The sequence below is a fragment of the Penaeus monodon genome, chromosome 26, assembly GCF_015228065.2.
Source record: "Penaeus monodon isolate SGIC_2016 chromosome 26, NSTDA_Pmon_1, whole genome shotgun sequence".
NCBI classification, from domain to species: domain Eukaryota; kingdom Metazoa; phylum Arthropoda; class Malacostraca; order Decapoda; family Penaeidae; genus Penaeus; species Penaeus monodon.
Window position 1 is genome coordinate 28,466,096 of NC_051411.1, and position 15,000 is coordinate 28,481,095.

At 42.8% G+C, this 15,000-nt stretch overlaps 1 protein-coding gene across 1 annotated transcript in view; it reads right to left on the reverse strand.

Annotated features, from left to right (window-relative positions):
- Positions 1-15,000, reverse strand: part of LOC119590049 (protein artichoke-like) — a 142,371-nt gene that overhangs the window by 24,596 nt on the left and 102,775 nt on the right. The window contains 1 exon segment of the mRNA XM_037938785.1: positions 11,762-11,807. The gene's annotated coding sequence lies outside the window, so the exon portion shown is untranslated.

Sequence of the window (15,000 nt, forward strand, 5' to 3'; positions counted from 1 at the left end):
CCCCCCCCTCCCCTCCTCGCAGGAAACTTTGCTTTTATCCGCAAAGTTCGCTTTTACCTCTTCATTTTTTCCTCCGAAGGATCTCCAGTTTTCTGAAACGGATACTGTTTTGCGATAAACTTCATCGGGAACGGCCTCTTTCAAAACTTAATAATACATAATATCTATAAAAAAAAAAAGGAGGCGAAGGGGCAGTTTAAAATCGGTCAGTTTGGCGCCCTCAGCTCACCCCATTCAGTCTCCCCCTCCCCCCCCCCCCTGCCTCCCATCCTTCGCCCTTAGCCTCGTCCCAACCTCCCTCCCACACCCCCATTCTATCTCCCTAATCTTCGTCATCGTTTCTAATTATCAACTCCTATCCTTTCATTTTTAGTAATGATCTCCCACACAGCACAGCTCCACCCTTCATCCTTACCCCCCCCCCTCCTTCTCCCTCTCTCCCTCCCTCCCGTCATCTTTTTTCTTTCTCCCTTCCTGTCTCTCCCTTCCTCTCTTTTTTACTTCCTCTCTCTCTTTCTCTCCATCTCCCACTTCCTCTTCTTCCTATTCCTCTTCCTCTTCCTTTTCCTCTTTCTCTCCCTCTTCCTCTTCCTCTCCCTCTCCCTTACCTCTCCCCCGACCCCTATCTTGACCTCAGCTCCCTCCCTCTAACCCCCACCCCACCCACCCACTCCCCCCCTCACCCCCATCGGCCCATGACCTCTATGACCCCCCCCCCCGCTGTTCTTCTTCGGGTCGGGCGAAGTGACGCCGATTTTTTTTTCTTTTTTTATAATCGTTTAATTGTTTCTCTTCTGCGTCACTCTCTTCTTTTCTTCCTTTTATGCATCCGATGTTTGCTTGTTTGCTTGTTTGCCTTTTCATTTCCTTATTTGGCGTTTCCGTTGACTGATTTTATTTTCTTTGTTTTTGTTGTTTAGTTTTTTTGCCTTGTTTATGTTGTTTTTTTTTCTTACTTACTCTGGATAGCTAGGCAGATAGATAGCTAGATAAATATAGATAACTAGATAGATAGTGTGTGCGTATTTATGTACAGTGTATGTGTACAGTACCTGTGTGCGTGCATGCACGTCCGTCTATTTATATATCTTATAAAATTGAAATATATATATATATATATATATATATATATATATATATATATATATATATATATATATATATATACATACATACACATATATCTAACATACATACATACCACAAAACAAACAAACAAACAAACACAAATATCCCAACTATTTAAACTATGAAACCCTTATAATTACAAAGAAGCAATTCCCAATGATCTCCTTCGTAATGTGCCCTGGTCATTAACACTCGATTCGAAACTCAGCCATAATCAAGCCAATCTATTACCTGCAATTATAACGCAGCGAAGGCCGGTGGAGTGGGAGGCTTTGCGTGTAGCGAGAGGAGAGTGGAAACGAAATGAAATAAAAGGTAAAAGTGAAATTGGATAAAATCAAAGGAGTGGGAATGGGTTGGAATGGGGGTGGATTGGAATAGGAATGGAATGGAATGAAATAGATTGAAATTAATGGGAATGGAATGGAATGGAATGAAAGGAAAGGAAAGGAAAGGAAAGGAAAGGAAAGGAAAGGAAAGGAAAGGAAAGGAAAGGAAAGGAAAGGAAAGGAAAGGAAAGGAAAGGAAAGGAAAGGAAAGGAATGGGAAGGAAATGTATGTGAATAAAATGGAATTAGATTGAATTAAATCGCAATAAAACACACTTTTAAAGAGTATTATGACACTGTTTTGATTGCATGATTATATAATTTTGTTTTATTTCTGTTGTGTTTATTACTTATATATAATTTTATTGCGTATATTCATTATTTGATTACTCTGTCGTATAACAATTATTGCCTGCCATTCCCCTTACTTTAAGTATATATATTATACAATTACGATGATTTTACTAAGAACGCTGATCGCCATGAATTTGCAAACATGATCTTACAACTATTAGGTCTGTGGAATTGATAATGATAATAATAATAATAATAATAATAATAATAATAATAATAATAATTGTTTTATTATTATTATTATTATTATTATTATTATTATTATTATTATTATTATTATTATTATTATTATTATTATTATTATTATCATTATTATTATTACTGCTACTGCTACTACTACTACTACTGTCATCATATCCTTATTTTCATCCTCATCATTACCAATTATTATCATTATCATTATTATTATTTTATTATTATTATTATTATTATTATTATTATTATTATTATTACCATTTTATATTATTATCAGTAGAACTATTATCATCATTATTATTATTATAATTTTCATTACTATAACCATCATAAAAAAAAGAGCAAGATATAACCAAACCCCGAAATAACCTCCCCCCCCACCTAATTCCCACCCTACTAAGAAAATGAAAAAAGAAGAAAAAAGAAGAAAAAAAAAAAAAAAAAAAAAAAAAAAAAAAAAAAAAAAAACTTGGGTGTCTTTGAAGAGGAAAAAAATGTTAAACTTTCAGCAACATTGCAACACCAGGTCACGTCTGTCTTTGTTTACACCTGCAGTTTTAGCTCCAACTCATCCAGATTTGATGGCGGGAAATTACGCTATCCGTTTTTTTTTTTTTTTTTTTTTTTTTTTTTTTCTTTGGGGGGGGGGGGGGGGAGGAGGGGAGGCGCTTCTTTTTCTTCTTTTTCTCTCCCTGTTTCTCTTTCTTTCTTTCTTTCTATAAACGCCAGGGGAATAAATGAGAATAATAATAATAAAATAAAAAAAAACATGCAAACGATAAGTGAAATGGTGTTTCACCGCCTCGCTTCCGCCAGAACAACACGGCGCCAAAATGTGATTCCTTCCCAATTCCCTCTTCGGGGAACTGCTCGTCGGGAAAGGAGCTGAGAATGGGAGAGGAGGAGACGAAGGAGAATGAGAGAGGAAGGGGAATGGGAGAGGAGGAGACGAAGGAGAATGAGAGAGGAAGGGGAATGGGAGAGGAGGAGAGGAAGGGGAATGGGAGAGGAGGAGAGGAGGGAGAATGAAAAGAGGGAAGGGAATGGGAGAGGAGGAGAGGAGGGAGAATGAGAGAGGAAGGGGAATGGGAGAGGAGGAGAGGAGGGAGAATGAGAGAGGAAGGGGAATGGGAGAGGAGGAGAGGAGGGAGAATGAGAGAGGAAGGGGAATGGGAGAGAGAAGAGAAGAGAGAAGAGAAAAGAAAAGAAAAGAAAAGAAAAGAAAAGAAGAGAAGAGAAGAGAAGAAAGAAAAGAAAGAAAGAAAAGAAAGAAAAGAAAAGAAAAGAAAAGAAAAGAAAAGAACAGAAAAGAAAATAAAAAGAAAAGAAAAGAAAAGAAAAGAAAAGAAAAGAGAAGAGAGAGGAGAGAATGTATAAGACAGACAGACAGACAGGAAAATAGACGCTCAAGCACACGGAATTCGCTGCGGGGTTCATTCATTCGCGTGTCTTCATCTGTCTTACTTTATCTTTCCTCTGTGTTTATCGGGTCTATCGCTTTGCTTCCATAAACCCGTAAACGGTCCGAGTTCTCTCTCTCTTTCTCTCGTTCCCTCCCGTTTTATATCGCTCTCCTCTCTATTTCTCTTTCTTTAATTCTTTCTCATTTTATCTTTCTTTCTCTATCAATTTCTCTGTCTCCATATCTCTCTATTTTTGTGTCTCTCCTATTCCTCCCCCTCTCCCTCTCCCTCACCTTCACGCTCACCCTCTCCCTCTCCCCCCCCTTCCCTCTCCCTCCCCCCTTCCCCCCTCTCCCCCTTCTCCCCCTTTTTCCCCTTTCCCTTCTCCTTCTCCTTTTTCCTTTCCCCCCTCCCCCCTCCCCCTTCTCCCTCTCCCCCTTCCTCAACTTTTCTCCCTCTCCCAACCTCTGCTAAACCTCTGCATCTAATTAGCTTTCCTTCCGCAGTTCTCTCTCCTCCTTTCTTCTCCTCCCACTCACCGAGATAACGAGAAAATGATGTTCATCTTAATATCTGGGAATTTATGGCTCAAAAAAGATCTTGTATGTGCTTGCAAATTGATTCCCGTCTTGTGATTGGCCAGGGAGAGGAGGGGGGGGGAGGGGGGGGAGGGAGGGAGGGGGGGAGGGGAGGGGGGAGGGAGGGAGGAGGGAAGGGGGGGGGGAGGGAGGGAGAGAGAGAGAGAGAGAGAAGAGAGTATGAGAGGGGGAGAGAAAGAGAGAAAAGAGAGAGAGAGAGAGAGGGGGAGAGAGGAAAAGAAAAAGGAAAAAGGAAAAGGGGAAAGTGAGAAAATGAAAAGTGAAAAGGGGGAAAGAGAAAAAAAGAGAAAGAGAGAAAAAGACAGAAAGGGGAAGAGGAGGAGAGAAGAGAGAGAGAGAGAGGAAGAAGAGAGAGAGGAGAGAGAGAGGAGGAGAAGAGAAGAAAAGTGGAAAGAGAGAAAAAGAAAGAGAGAAAGAGAGAAAAGAAAGAAAGGAAGAGAAAAGAAAAGAGAAAGAGAAAGAGAAAGAGAAAAAGAAAGGAGAAAAAGAAAAAAAAGAGAACAGCAGACAGAAAAGGCCACAAAAAAGTATGTTTCCTTTGATTTTTTTTTATTTTTTTTTTCGACAAACCCCATTATTCCCAGTTTTTTTCCCTTTTTTTCCCCAAAAATTCTTTTTTTTTTTTATCCATCACTTGTCCTCACCAACTGGGGGCAGTTAATACCCCCCTTATATTTCCATGGGACTTTTATTTGATGGACAGTTTCCAAAAGCGATTTTTTTTGTTGAATAAAAATTTTTGTACGGGCGCTTTTTTTTTTTTTTTTTTCGTGTCGGGGGAAAAAAATTGATTGGTAAAGGGGTTTTAAATGATATATATATATATTTTATATAAAATATTATATATATTTTAAATTATGATAGATAGTTTAATGATAGTAGATAGAAAATAATAGATAGATGTATAGTTTATATTCGATTGATATAAAATTGTTGTATTTTTAGTATGTATAAATTTTTATTTTTTTTATCATTTTTGTTTTAAAATTTTTAATACAAAATTAGGGAACCCGAAATAATTATTGATGTAGCATAATCCCCTTGAATAAATGATATTTGATAATCTAAATTTTAAAATTTGGTAAAAAAAAATAATATCATAAAAACAATAATGAAAATACCATAAAAAGCGAACCCAAAGAATAACACTGGGGGGGGAAAAGGAAAGCGACAAGAAGGGGGAAAAAGAAAAAACGGGGGAAGCGAAAAAAAGGGAGAAAAAAAAAGATTTTATGGGGAAACGGGGAGGAGGGAAGAGAAAGAAAAGGGGGGGGGGGTGGGGGGGGGGGGGGGGGGGATGTCAAAGGGCGGGCCGTGACGGGTTTATCGTTTTATTTTCGTTGGCCCCTAAATTTTTATTTGGCAGCTGGAGCGGGCGTGGTGGTGTGCACGCCCATTTTGCGCCCACGCTACGCCCACCATACGCCCACCTGTGTTGAGCTTGCTTCTTTGTCTCTCCCCTTCGCCCTTCTCCTCCCCCTCCCCCCTTCCCCTTCCCCGCCACACCACTCTCCCTCTCTCTCCCTCCCTCTCTCTCTTTCTCCCTCGCTCTCTTTCTTTTTTCCCCCGCTCATCTTTTTCCCCCCTCGCTCCTCTTTTTTCCCCTTTTCCTCTCTTTCTTTCTCTCTCCCTCCCTCCCTCTTTTTTCCTCCCTCCCTCTCTTTTTTCTCCCGGGCCCCCTCTCTTTTTCCCTCCCTCCCTTTCCCCGGGCCCTCTTTCCCCCTCTCCCTCGCCGCTCTCTTTTTTTCCTTTCCCCTCTCTTTTTTTTTATCCCTCCCTTTTCTCTTTTTCTCCCCGCCCTCTCTTTTTCCCCCCCTCTTTTTCTCCCCCCCTCTCTGTTTTTCCCTCCCTCCCTCTTTCTTTCTCCCTCCTTCTCTCTCTTTCTCCTTCCCTCTTTTCTTTCTCCCTCCTTCTCCCTCTCTCTTTCTTTCCCCCTTTCCTTCCCCCCCTTTTCTTCCCTGCATGCTTTCGCCCCTTTCCCGGACAGAGTACAAGGGCCCAAAGAACCCCTTGCAACCTCCCAAATCTTAAGGAGTCTTCATTGCATTTTTCAAGCACCCTTTGAGTCGTTCCTCATTCCCTTTCTTATTCCTTTTCCTTTTTCCTTCTCTCTCTCTCTCTCTCTCTTTATCTCTCTCTCCCTCCCCCCTCCCCCCCCCCTCTTTCTCTCCCTCTCTCTGTCTGCGTGTCTGTCTGTCTTCTCTCTCTCTCTTCCCTATTTCCTTCCCTGTCTACCTCTCTCTTCTCTCTCTCTTCCCTATTTCCTTCCCTCTCTCATTCCCTCTCACTCCCTCTCTCTCTCTCCATCTCCTTCCCTCCCTCACCCTCTCCCTCACTCTCTCTCTCTTTTTCTCTCTCTCACTTACAGTCACATGATTAACAAAAACCCAGTGAGTTATTATCATTTTGTGTAATGCCAAAGGTCATAAGAAAAAGAAAATGGAAAGGTGATAGAGAAATTTGATGAAAATTGAATGTAAAACAAATGATAAGAAAACAGAAAAATGTCAAGATGTTTTTCCCCAAGTTTTTTTTTTTCCCTGTTGATTTTTATTCGATTTTTTTGGGTTTTTTTTTAAAAATTATTTTCTTCCTTTTTTTCATTTGGGGTTTTTTTCCGGAAAAATTTTTGGGTTTTTTTTTGTTAAAATTTCCTTTTCTTCTCGCTCTCTTTTTTTTTTTCTTTTTTTTCTTTCTTTCTATTCTTTCTTTCTTTCTTTCTCTTTCCTTCTGTCTTTCTTTTTTTATTTATTTCTTTTTCTTTCATTCTTTCTTTCCTTTTCTCTTTCTTTTTCTCTTTCTTTCTTTCTTTCTCTTTCTTTCTTTCTTTCCCCTTCTCCTTCTCCTTCTCGATTCTCCTCCTTCTCCTTCTCTCTCTCTCTCTCCCTCTCTCTCTCTCTCCCCTACTCTCCCCCGCGCCATTTTCCTCTCTTCCCCCTTCCTCCCCTCTCCCTCTCTTCCTTCTTCCTCCTCTCCCTCCCTTTCTTTCCCCCTCCCTTACCCCTTCCTCTCTCCTCTTCCCCTCTTCTTCTTTTCCTCACTTCCCCTCTTTCCGTCCCCTTTGTTTTCTTCCCCTTCCCCTCTCCCCTTTCGCCTCCCTAAACCAGACGATAATCACAGCTCATTGTTTTTACCCAATGCACCACCCTCCCCCCTCTTCCCCCCCCCTCCCTTTTCCCCCCCCCCTCCCCTCCTCCCCTTCTGCCCTCCTTCCCTCTTCCCATCCTCTCTTCTCCTCCCCTCCTCTCCTCCTCTTCCCCTCCAAACCCTCCTCCCCTCTTCCCCTCCTCCCCTCTTCCCCTCCTGCGCAAAGTGGTGGAAACCCGGACGAAACGAGAATAAGAAAAAAAGAGACGAAGGGAAATGCGAAAGAATAAAAGGGAGGGTTAGAGGTCAACACAAACATTAAAAAAAAAATTTTTTAAAAAGGGAGAGAGAGAGGGGGAGAGAAGGGGAGAGGGAGAGAGAGGGAGGAGAGAGAGAGAGAGAGAGAGAAGAAGAGGAGAAGAGAGAGGGAGAAGAGAGAGACAGGAGAGGGGGAAAAAGAGAGAGAGAAAAGAGAGCAAGAGAGAAAGAGAAAGGAGAGAGAAAAAAGAGAGGGGAGAGAGAAGAGGGAGAGAGAGAGAGAAGAGAGAGAGAGAGAAGAGAGGGGAAAAGAGAGAGAGAGAGAGAGGAGAGAAGAGAGAAAGAGAGGGCGAGAGAAAGAGAAAATGGATAAATAGAACAAAAGAAAAATAAATAGAAACAGACAATCGCAGAAAAAAAAAACACCCACAAACAAACACAAACGGGTCACAATTCTAGGGAAGTTCCTGGCGTGAACGAAGGTCAAAAAGGTCATTTATTTCGGTCAACTTCAAGGTAATTGTTTTTGTCTGGGGGCGGGGTGGGCTTTGGGGGCTTGTTCCCCCTCTGTGTGCTTGGGGTTTTGGTGGGGGTGGTGGGGTGGTGGGGGGGTGGTGGGGGGTGGGGGGGGTGGGGGGGGGGTGGTGGGGTGGTGGGGGGGGTGGGGGGGTTTGGGGGTGGTGGGGGTGGCGGGGGGGGTGGGGGTGGTTTGGGGGTGGTGGTGGGGGGGGGGGGGGGGGTGGGGGGGGGGGTGGTGGGGGTGGTGGGGGTGGTGGGGGGTTTTGGTGGGGGGTGTGGGGGTGGTTTGGGGGTGGTGGTTTGGGGGTGGGGGGGGGGTGGGTTTTTCATCAAACATCATCCTTCTTATCCTTATCATCATCTCACATCATCATCATCATCATCATCAAACACATCACCCCATCAACGTGGTTTTTCAAACCATTACTGTTTTCCCTCAAACCAACCCACCACAATCATCAAACCCTGCTCTTTTCCCCCTTCCCATCCCCCCTTAAAAACGTTCTTTCTCCAAAATTTCCCAAAATCCAGGGCTCCCCCCCCCCCCCCCTCCCCCTCCCCCACCCCCGGGGCCTTTATGCCTCCTTGCCCCTTCCCCAACTCCCTCTTCCTTCTCTTCTTTCTCTTCTCTTCTCTTCTCTTTTCTTTTTTCCCCCTCTTCTTTCCCCTTCTCTTTCCCCTTCTCTCTCTTCTCTTTCTTTTCTCTACTCTTCTCCTCTCTTCTCCTCTCCTCTCTTCTCCCTCTCTTCTCCTCTCTTTTTTTCCCTTTCCTCTCTTCTTTCCCCTCCCCTCCTCTCTTCTCCTCTCCTCTCCTCTCCTCCCCCCTCTCCTCCCTCCCCCTCTCCTTTTCCTCTCCTTTCCTCTCCTCCTCTTCTCTTCTCTTCTCTTTTCTTCTCTTCTCTTCTCCCTTTTCTTCTCCTTTTCCTTTTCTTCTCTTTCCTCTCCCCCCTTCTCTCCCTCCCCCTTCCCCCTTCTCCTCTCCCTCTTTTTCTTTTCTCCTTTCTTTCCCCTCTTTTCCTCTCCTCTTTCTCCTCTTTCTCCTCTCCCTCTCCTCTCTTTTCCTCTCTTCTCCTCCCCCTCTCCTCTCCTTCCCCCTTTCCCCTCTCTCCCTTCTATCTCTTCTTCTTACCTGCTTTCCTCTCTTCCCTCCTTTCCCCTTCTCTCCCTTTCTCTCTCCCTCCCCTTGGCCCCTTTTCCCCCTCCCCCTCCTCTCCCCTCCCTTCATTTCCCTCATATTGGCGATTATTTTTCAATCATTCCCTCTCTTGGTTCCCCTCTCTTGATTTTGGGGTTTTTTCTAAACATTTATCACTTTTTTTTTAATTTTTTGTTTTAAATCTTTCTTTTGTCTAAAAGAGGGAGGGGGAAAAAGGGGGGGGGGAAAGGGGGGGGGGGGGGAAGGAAAGGAAAAGGAGGGTAGAGAAAAGAGAATGGAAAAAGAAAAGAGGAGAGGGGAGGAGAGAGAGAGAGAGAGAAGAAGGGGGCGAGAGAGGAGAAAGAGAGAGAAAAGAGAGAGAGAGAGGGGAGAAAAGAGAGAGAGAGCGATTTCCCCCCCCCCCCCCCCCCCCCCCCCCCCACCCCCCAGGGGGCGGGGGGAAAAAATTTCCCCAATGCAAAGGCCCTGAAAATACCCCGGGGGCCAAAAAATAAAAGGTGCCTTAAGGGTCACAGATAATTATAATCGTCCGTGACTTTGACCCTTGTGACCCGACACACATCCTCGCTCATTCACACTGCTGGAGTGACTTACTGCTCGTATTCTTTGTTATTGTCGCTGTTTTTTAGATTGTTTTTGTTGCCATTGTTTTTGTTGCTATTGTTGTTTTTTTTGGTTTTCTATTGGTTTTTTTTTGTTTTTTTTTTGCTAAATTTTTGTTTTTTTTTTTGTTCTATTTTTTTTTTATTTTTTTGGGGGTTTGCTTCTTCTGCTCCTATTGTTGTTTTAGTTGTTGTATTTACCATTTATTCCAATAATTTATTTTACTTTTTCATTAACTTATTAACTTCATTTACTAATTCATTCACTATCCTTCTCCGTTCTATTTTTTTCTATTTATTGTCTTTATTCATTTATCTGTTTATCTCTCAATTTACATCCTCGTTTCATTATTCACTCATTCTAAAAAATTGTAACAATCTTTTTTTTTTTTTTTTGTCCGTGAGATTTAATTTTAAAAGAGATTTTTTGAACTCGAAAAGAATTGATAAATATATTAAAATCTAATTAAAGACATAATTAAACATCATATGTCGACGAATTGTTATGAATTAAATTAACACGATGATATGTGTTAACTTAATACTACATATATTATCAGAAAAGAATGATAACTTGATAAGAAAATTGATATAAAATATAACGAACCAGATAATTTTATTCGCATCACCGAAAAGATGAGTGAAAGGGAATCTTATGTTTTTATTATATTTAATTTTAATAAAAGGTTTAATTCCACAGCGACTCTGGAGGGAGATGATGTAAAACCACATAATCTAATTGTTCTTTTGTCTTGTGATAAATTACACATCATTAGCATCTTTTTTTAATTAACCTCCTTCAAGTTTTGCCTTTTTTTTCTATATTTTATTTTATTTATTTTTCGTCTTCTCCTGTTCTTCGTCTTTCCTTTTTTTGTTCTTTTTCTTCATTTTCTTTTTCGATATCTGCTCTTTATTTCTATTTCATCACCTACGTCCGTTTCTCGTTAGCTTTATTATTTATTATTATTATTATTATTATTATTATTATTATTATTATTATTACTATTATTATTATTTATTATTATTTATTATATTCATTATTATTATTATTATTCTATTATCTTATTTTCCCTCCTCCTTCCTCATCCTCTCCCATCCTCTTCCAATACCTCCTTCTCCCGTCCCCCTTCTCCTGCCTTCCCTCTCTCCCTCCCTCCCTCCCTCTCCCATCCCTCCCTCCCTCCCTCTCCCATCCCTCCCTCCCTCCCTCTCCCATCCCTCCCTCCCTCCCTCTCCCATCCCTCCCTCCCTCCCTCTCCCATCCCTCCCTCCCTCCCTCTCCCATCCTCCCTCCCTCCCTCCCTCTCCCATCCTCCCTCCCTCCCCTCCCCTCCTCCCTCTCCCATCCTCCCTCCCCCCTTCCCATCCCTCCCTCCCTCCCTCCCATCCCTCCCTCCCTCCCTCCCTCCCTAACCTCCTTCCCCAAATTCCCGCGGATCCACCTTGCCTTCCGCTCTGATCCCGGAACTACAAGGACACGCACAGGGGGGGAGGGGGAAGGAGGGGAGAGGAAAGGAAGGGGAGGGGAGGGAAGAGAAGGGAAGGGAAGGGAAGAGGAGGGGAGGGGAGGGATGAAGAGGGGAGGGAGGGGAGGGGAGGGGGGAGGGGGAGGGGAGAGGGAGGGGAGGGAGGGGAGGGGAGGGGGGGGGAGGGGAGGGGAGGGGAGGGGAGGGGAGGGGAGAGGGAAGGGAAGGATTTCTCAGAATCAACAATAGAATTAAGGAAGGAAGGAACGCGTGTTTTCTGTTTGTTTGTTTGTTCTGACTCTGTTGTTCCTCTTGGTTCGTTTAGCTTGTGTGTTTGTTTGTCTGTTTGTTTTGTTTCTTTCTTTCGTTGGATGTGTTTTATTTTTCTCGTATGTGAGATGCAAGGAAATAAATTAATAAATCAGTAAAAAAAAAAGGGCGGGGGGGTGATAGATGATTATATAGAAACAAGAATAGAAATAAAATAGAAATCCGAAATGTGATGATGAAGACGAAGATGACAACAACAACAAATAACAACTCACAGGAAAGAAAATAAGAAAACAAATAAAACAAATAAATTACACACCACAGACAAAAAAAAAAAAAAAAAAAAAAAACAGATTTACTCACCACAGGAAAAAAAAAAACAATTTACTCACCACAGAGCCAAGCAACTTCTTAAGTTCATCTGCCGGAAGTCGCAATCTGTGGGAAACAAACAAAACACATGAAAATAAAAGATCGTATTGGTTTCATTTGTAATGTAAATGTTATTGGGAAGAAGATGCAAAGAAAGTTATTAGGATTTGGCGCGTTTCCCGTGTCCGGTTTTCCTCGTTTTCTTTTCCGTTGTTTTGGTCGTTTTATTTCGTTTTAGGGGGGGACGGGGATATTTTTTATCTTTAAAATTTACTTTTTTATTTTTTTTTCGTTTTTCTCTCTCTCTCTCTCTCTCTCTCTCTCTCTCTCTCCTTCCCACCCCTCTCCTCTTCACTCTCTTCGCCTCTCTCTCTCCTCGTATCCTCTCATCCCTTCTCTCTCTCTCTCCTCCTCTCCTGTCTGTCGTTTTGTCCTTCCTTCCCTCTCTCTCCCTTCTCCCTTCCCCCTCTTCTTCTCCCTTCCTTTATTCCATCTCTCTCTCCCTCTAATCTATTCCTTCCTACTTTCCCTCTCCCCTTTTCCTTTCTTTTCACCTTCCCCTCTTCTTTCCCCTCTCGCCTTCTTTCCCATCCCTGCTGCTCGTTCGTCTTTACGTCCCCTTCCCCCACACCCTCTCCTCTTCCCCTCCTCTTCCCCCCTTCCCCACACCGCTCCCTCCTCCGGTCCCCACTCCCATCCCCCTTCTCCCTCTCTTTCTTCTCCTCCCTCTTCTCTCCTCTCCTCTCTTCTCTCCTCTCCTCTCTTCTCTTCTTCTCTCCTCTCCTCTCTCTCTTCTCCCTTCCCCTCTCCTCTCTTCCCTCCCTCTCCTCTGCTCTCCACACCTCTCCTCCGTCTCCTCTCCCTTCTCTTCTCCCCTCTCCCTTTCTCTCTTTCTGTTTAAGAAATCCCATCCTCATGAGATAATCGCATTACAGTTCCTTATCAGTTTAATGTCCCGGATGCCAACAAACGCAAAAGTTTTCCAAAAATATCCACAGTTTTCATAAACTTTGGAGCCCAACTTGTGACTCAATATTATTACTACGGCAATTCTAGTCAGAATTTCCTCTGCACAACCGCACTCGGATAAGATAAAACTCTTTTCTATATATAATGATTCGAGTCTTTGCAACACGCGTACTGCAATCTGATACCTCTTTACGAAGCAAGTGCAACAAAGGGATGCCATTTGGGGAAAAAGGGCAGGCTTGCAATATGTTATTGCTATGGGCTTCAGAGAATATTGAAAGTCTTCGGAACCTGCCCTTGTCTGTTTCTTCTTCTTGTTCTTCTTTTCCTTCTTCTTTTAACTATGTTTTCTCTTTCTCTCTTTTTCTTCGATCTCTTTGCATCGTTCGTTCTTTTTTTTTTTTTTTGTCTTTCGCTCTCTCTTTCTTTCGTTTCTCTTTCGTCTCTCTCTCTCTCTTTCGTCTGTCTCTCTCTCTCATTCGTCTCTCTCTCTCTCTCTCTCATTCGTCTCTCTCTCTCTTTCTCTTTCTCTTTCTCTTTCTCTCTCTTTCTCTTTCTCTTTCTCTCTCTCTCTCTCTCTAGTTCGTCTTTATGTTTCTTTTTTTCTCTCAAACTCAAACTGATAATAATAAATGAGGACAATAAAGATACCAACAACTGCTACAACAACAATAAAACACCAACAACACCAATAGCAACATTAACATTAACAACAACAAAACAACAACAACAACAACAGCAACAGCAAATCCCGTTCCAGTCTCCTCCTGTTCCACCGAATCAGCGCCCAGTCGTCCTCACAAACGCCACGCCCTTTGATATCGGGTGATTGAGATTTAATAATGGTGAGAGTGAACGATATTTTTCTTCCTGTTTTTTTTTTTTTTTTTTTTTTTTTTTTTTTTTCAATAATCGATGAGTGGATTGCTTGTACGAATCGGATCGCTGGACTGTCATTCAGTCTCGTCTGTTGATTGTGGTGGTGATGATGTGGTGGTGAAGGGGGGAGGGAGGGGGTGTGGTGGAGAGGGGGAGGGAGTGGGTATGGTGGTGAGGAGGAGGGAGTAAGATGACGATAACTGGCGTGGTGGTTACGGCATATTATGGCAACATTGAAACACAAATCTTCCAATCCTTCCTTCCTTCTTCTCTCTCTCTCTCTCTCTCTCTCTCTCTTCTCTCTCTCTCTCTCTCTCTCTCTTCTCTCTCTCTCTCTCTCTTTTTCGTTCCCATATTCTGTTCCCGCCTATTTCACGATGCATGAACAGAACTGAACAATTGAACTGAATATTTTTCGGCAACTCGTACCTGGACCGACCTTGCAAAAGTGAGAGAGATTTGTTTTTACATGTTATTTTTGTACAGAAAACGTATATAGGTATATGAATAAATTAAAACAAAGCGACAGATGACAAAATGAAAGATTCTGTTTTTGTTTGGCTCTCGCTCACTCTCTCCTTGTCTCTCGCTCTCTCCCTCTCCTTATCCCTCTCCTCTCCCTCACTCTCTCCTCGACTCTCCACTCACATCTTAACCTCCCTCTCTTTCTTCTCCTTTCACTTGCCAATCTCCACCTTCCTCCTTCTCCTCTCTCTCTCTCTCTCTCCCTCCTCTCTCTCTCACTCTCATCCTCTCTCTCTCTCACTCCTCTTCTCTCTCTCTTCATCTCATCTCATCTCTCTTTCTACTTCTCTCTCTCTTTCATTCTCCATATGCACATTTCCATCTCTCATCCTTCCTTCCTTCTCTCTCTCTCTCTCTCTCTCTCTCTCTCTCTCTCTCTCTCTCTCTCTCTCTCTCTCTCATGCAACCCATCAAGGAAAATGCATCAAATCTTTCAAGAAAATCAGGTAATTAACATGTAAAGATGAATAATTGAAACTTAATAAATAAAATATGTAAGTGAAAACAAAAAAAAAGGTCAACACATAAAAACAAAAAGAATGAATAAAAAGTGATAATGAATAAATGATAAACAAACGCAGCAAAGAGAGCGAAGTGCGCACTGAGGGGCGTGGCCAGGCGAGGGCCCAGGGCGCGGAAGGGCGTGGCCAAACGCGCAGGTGACCCAGCAAGGGGCGTGGTCTCCTGCCATCAACAACATCCTGGTCCTTGCGTGACCGCCTCGACAGTGACAAACCAAGGGAACCTTGTTTTGCACAGGGAATGGGTCAAAGAAAGGAGATTCGATTCATTTTGCACAGGGAATGGGTTAAACTAAAGAGTTTCGATTCGACTTACACAGGGAATGGGTTACGGTGAGGAATACAGCCTAATTTCGCACATGGAA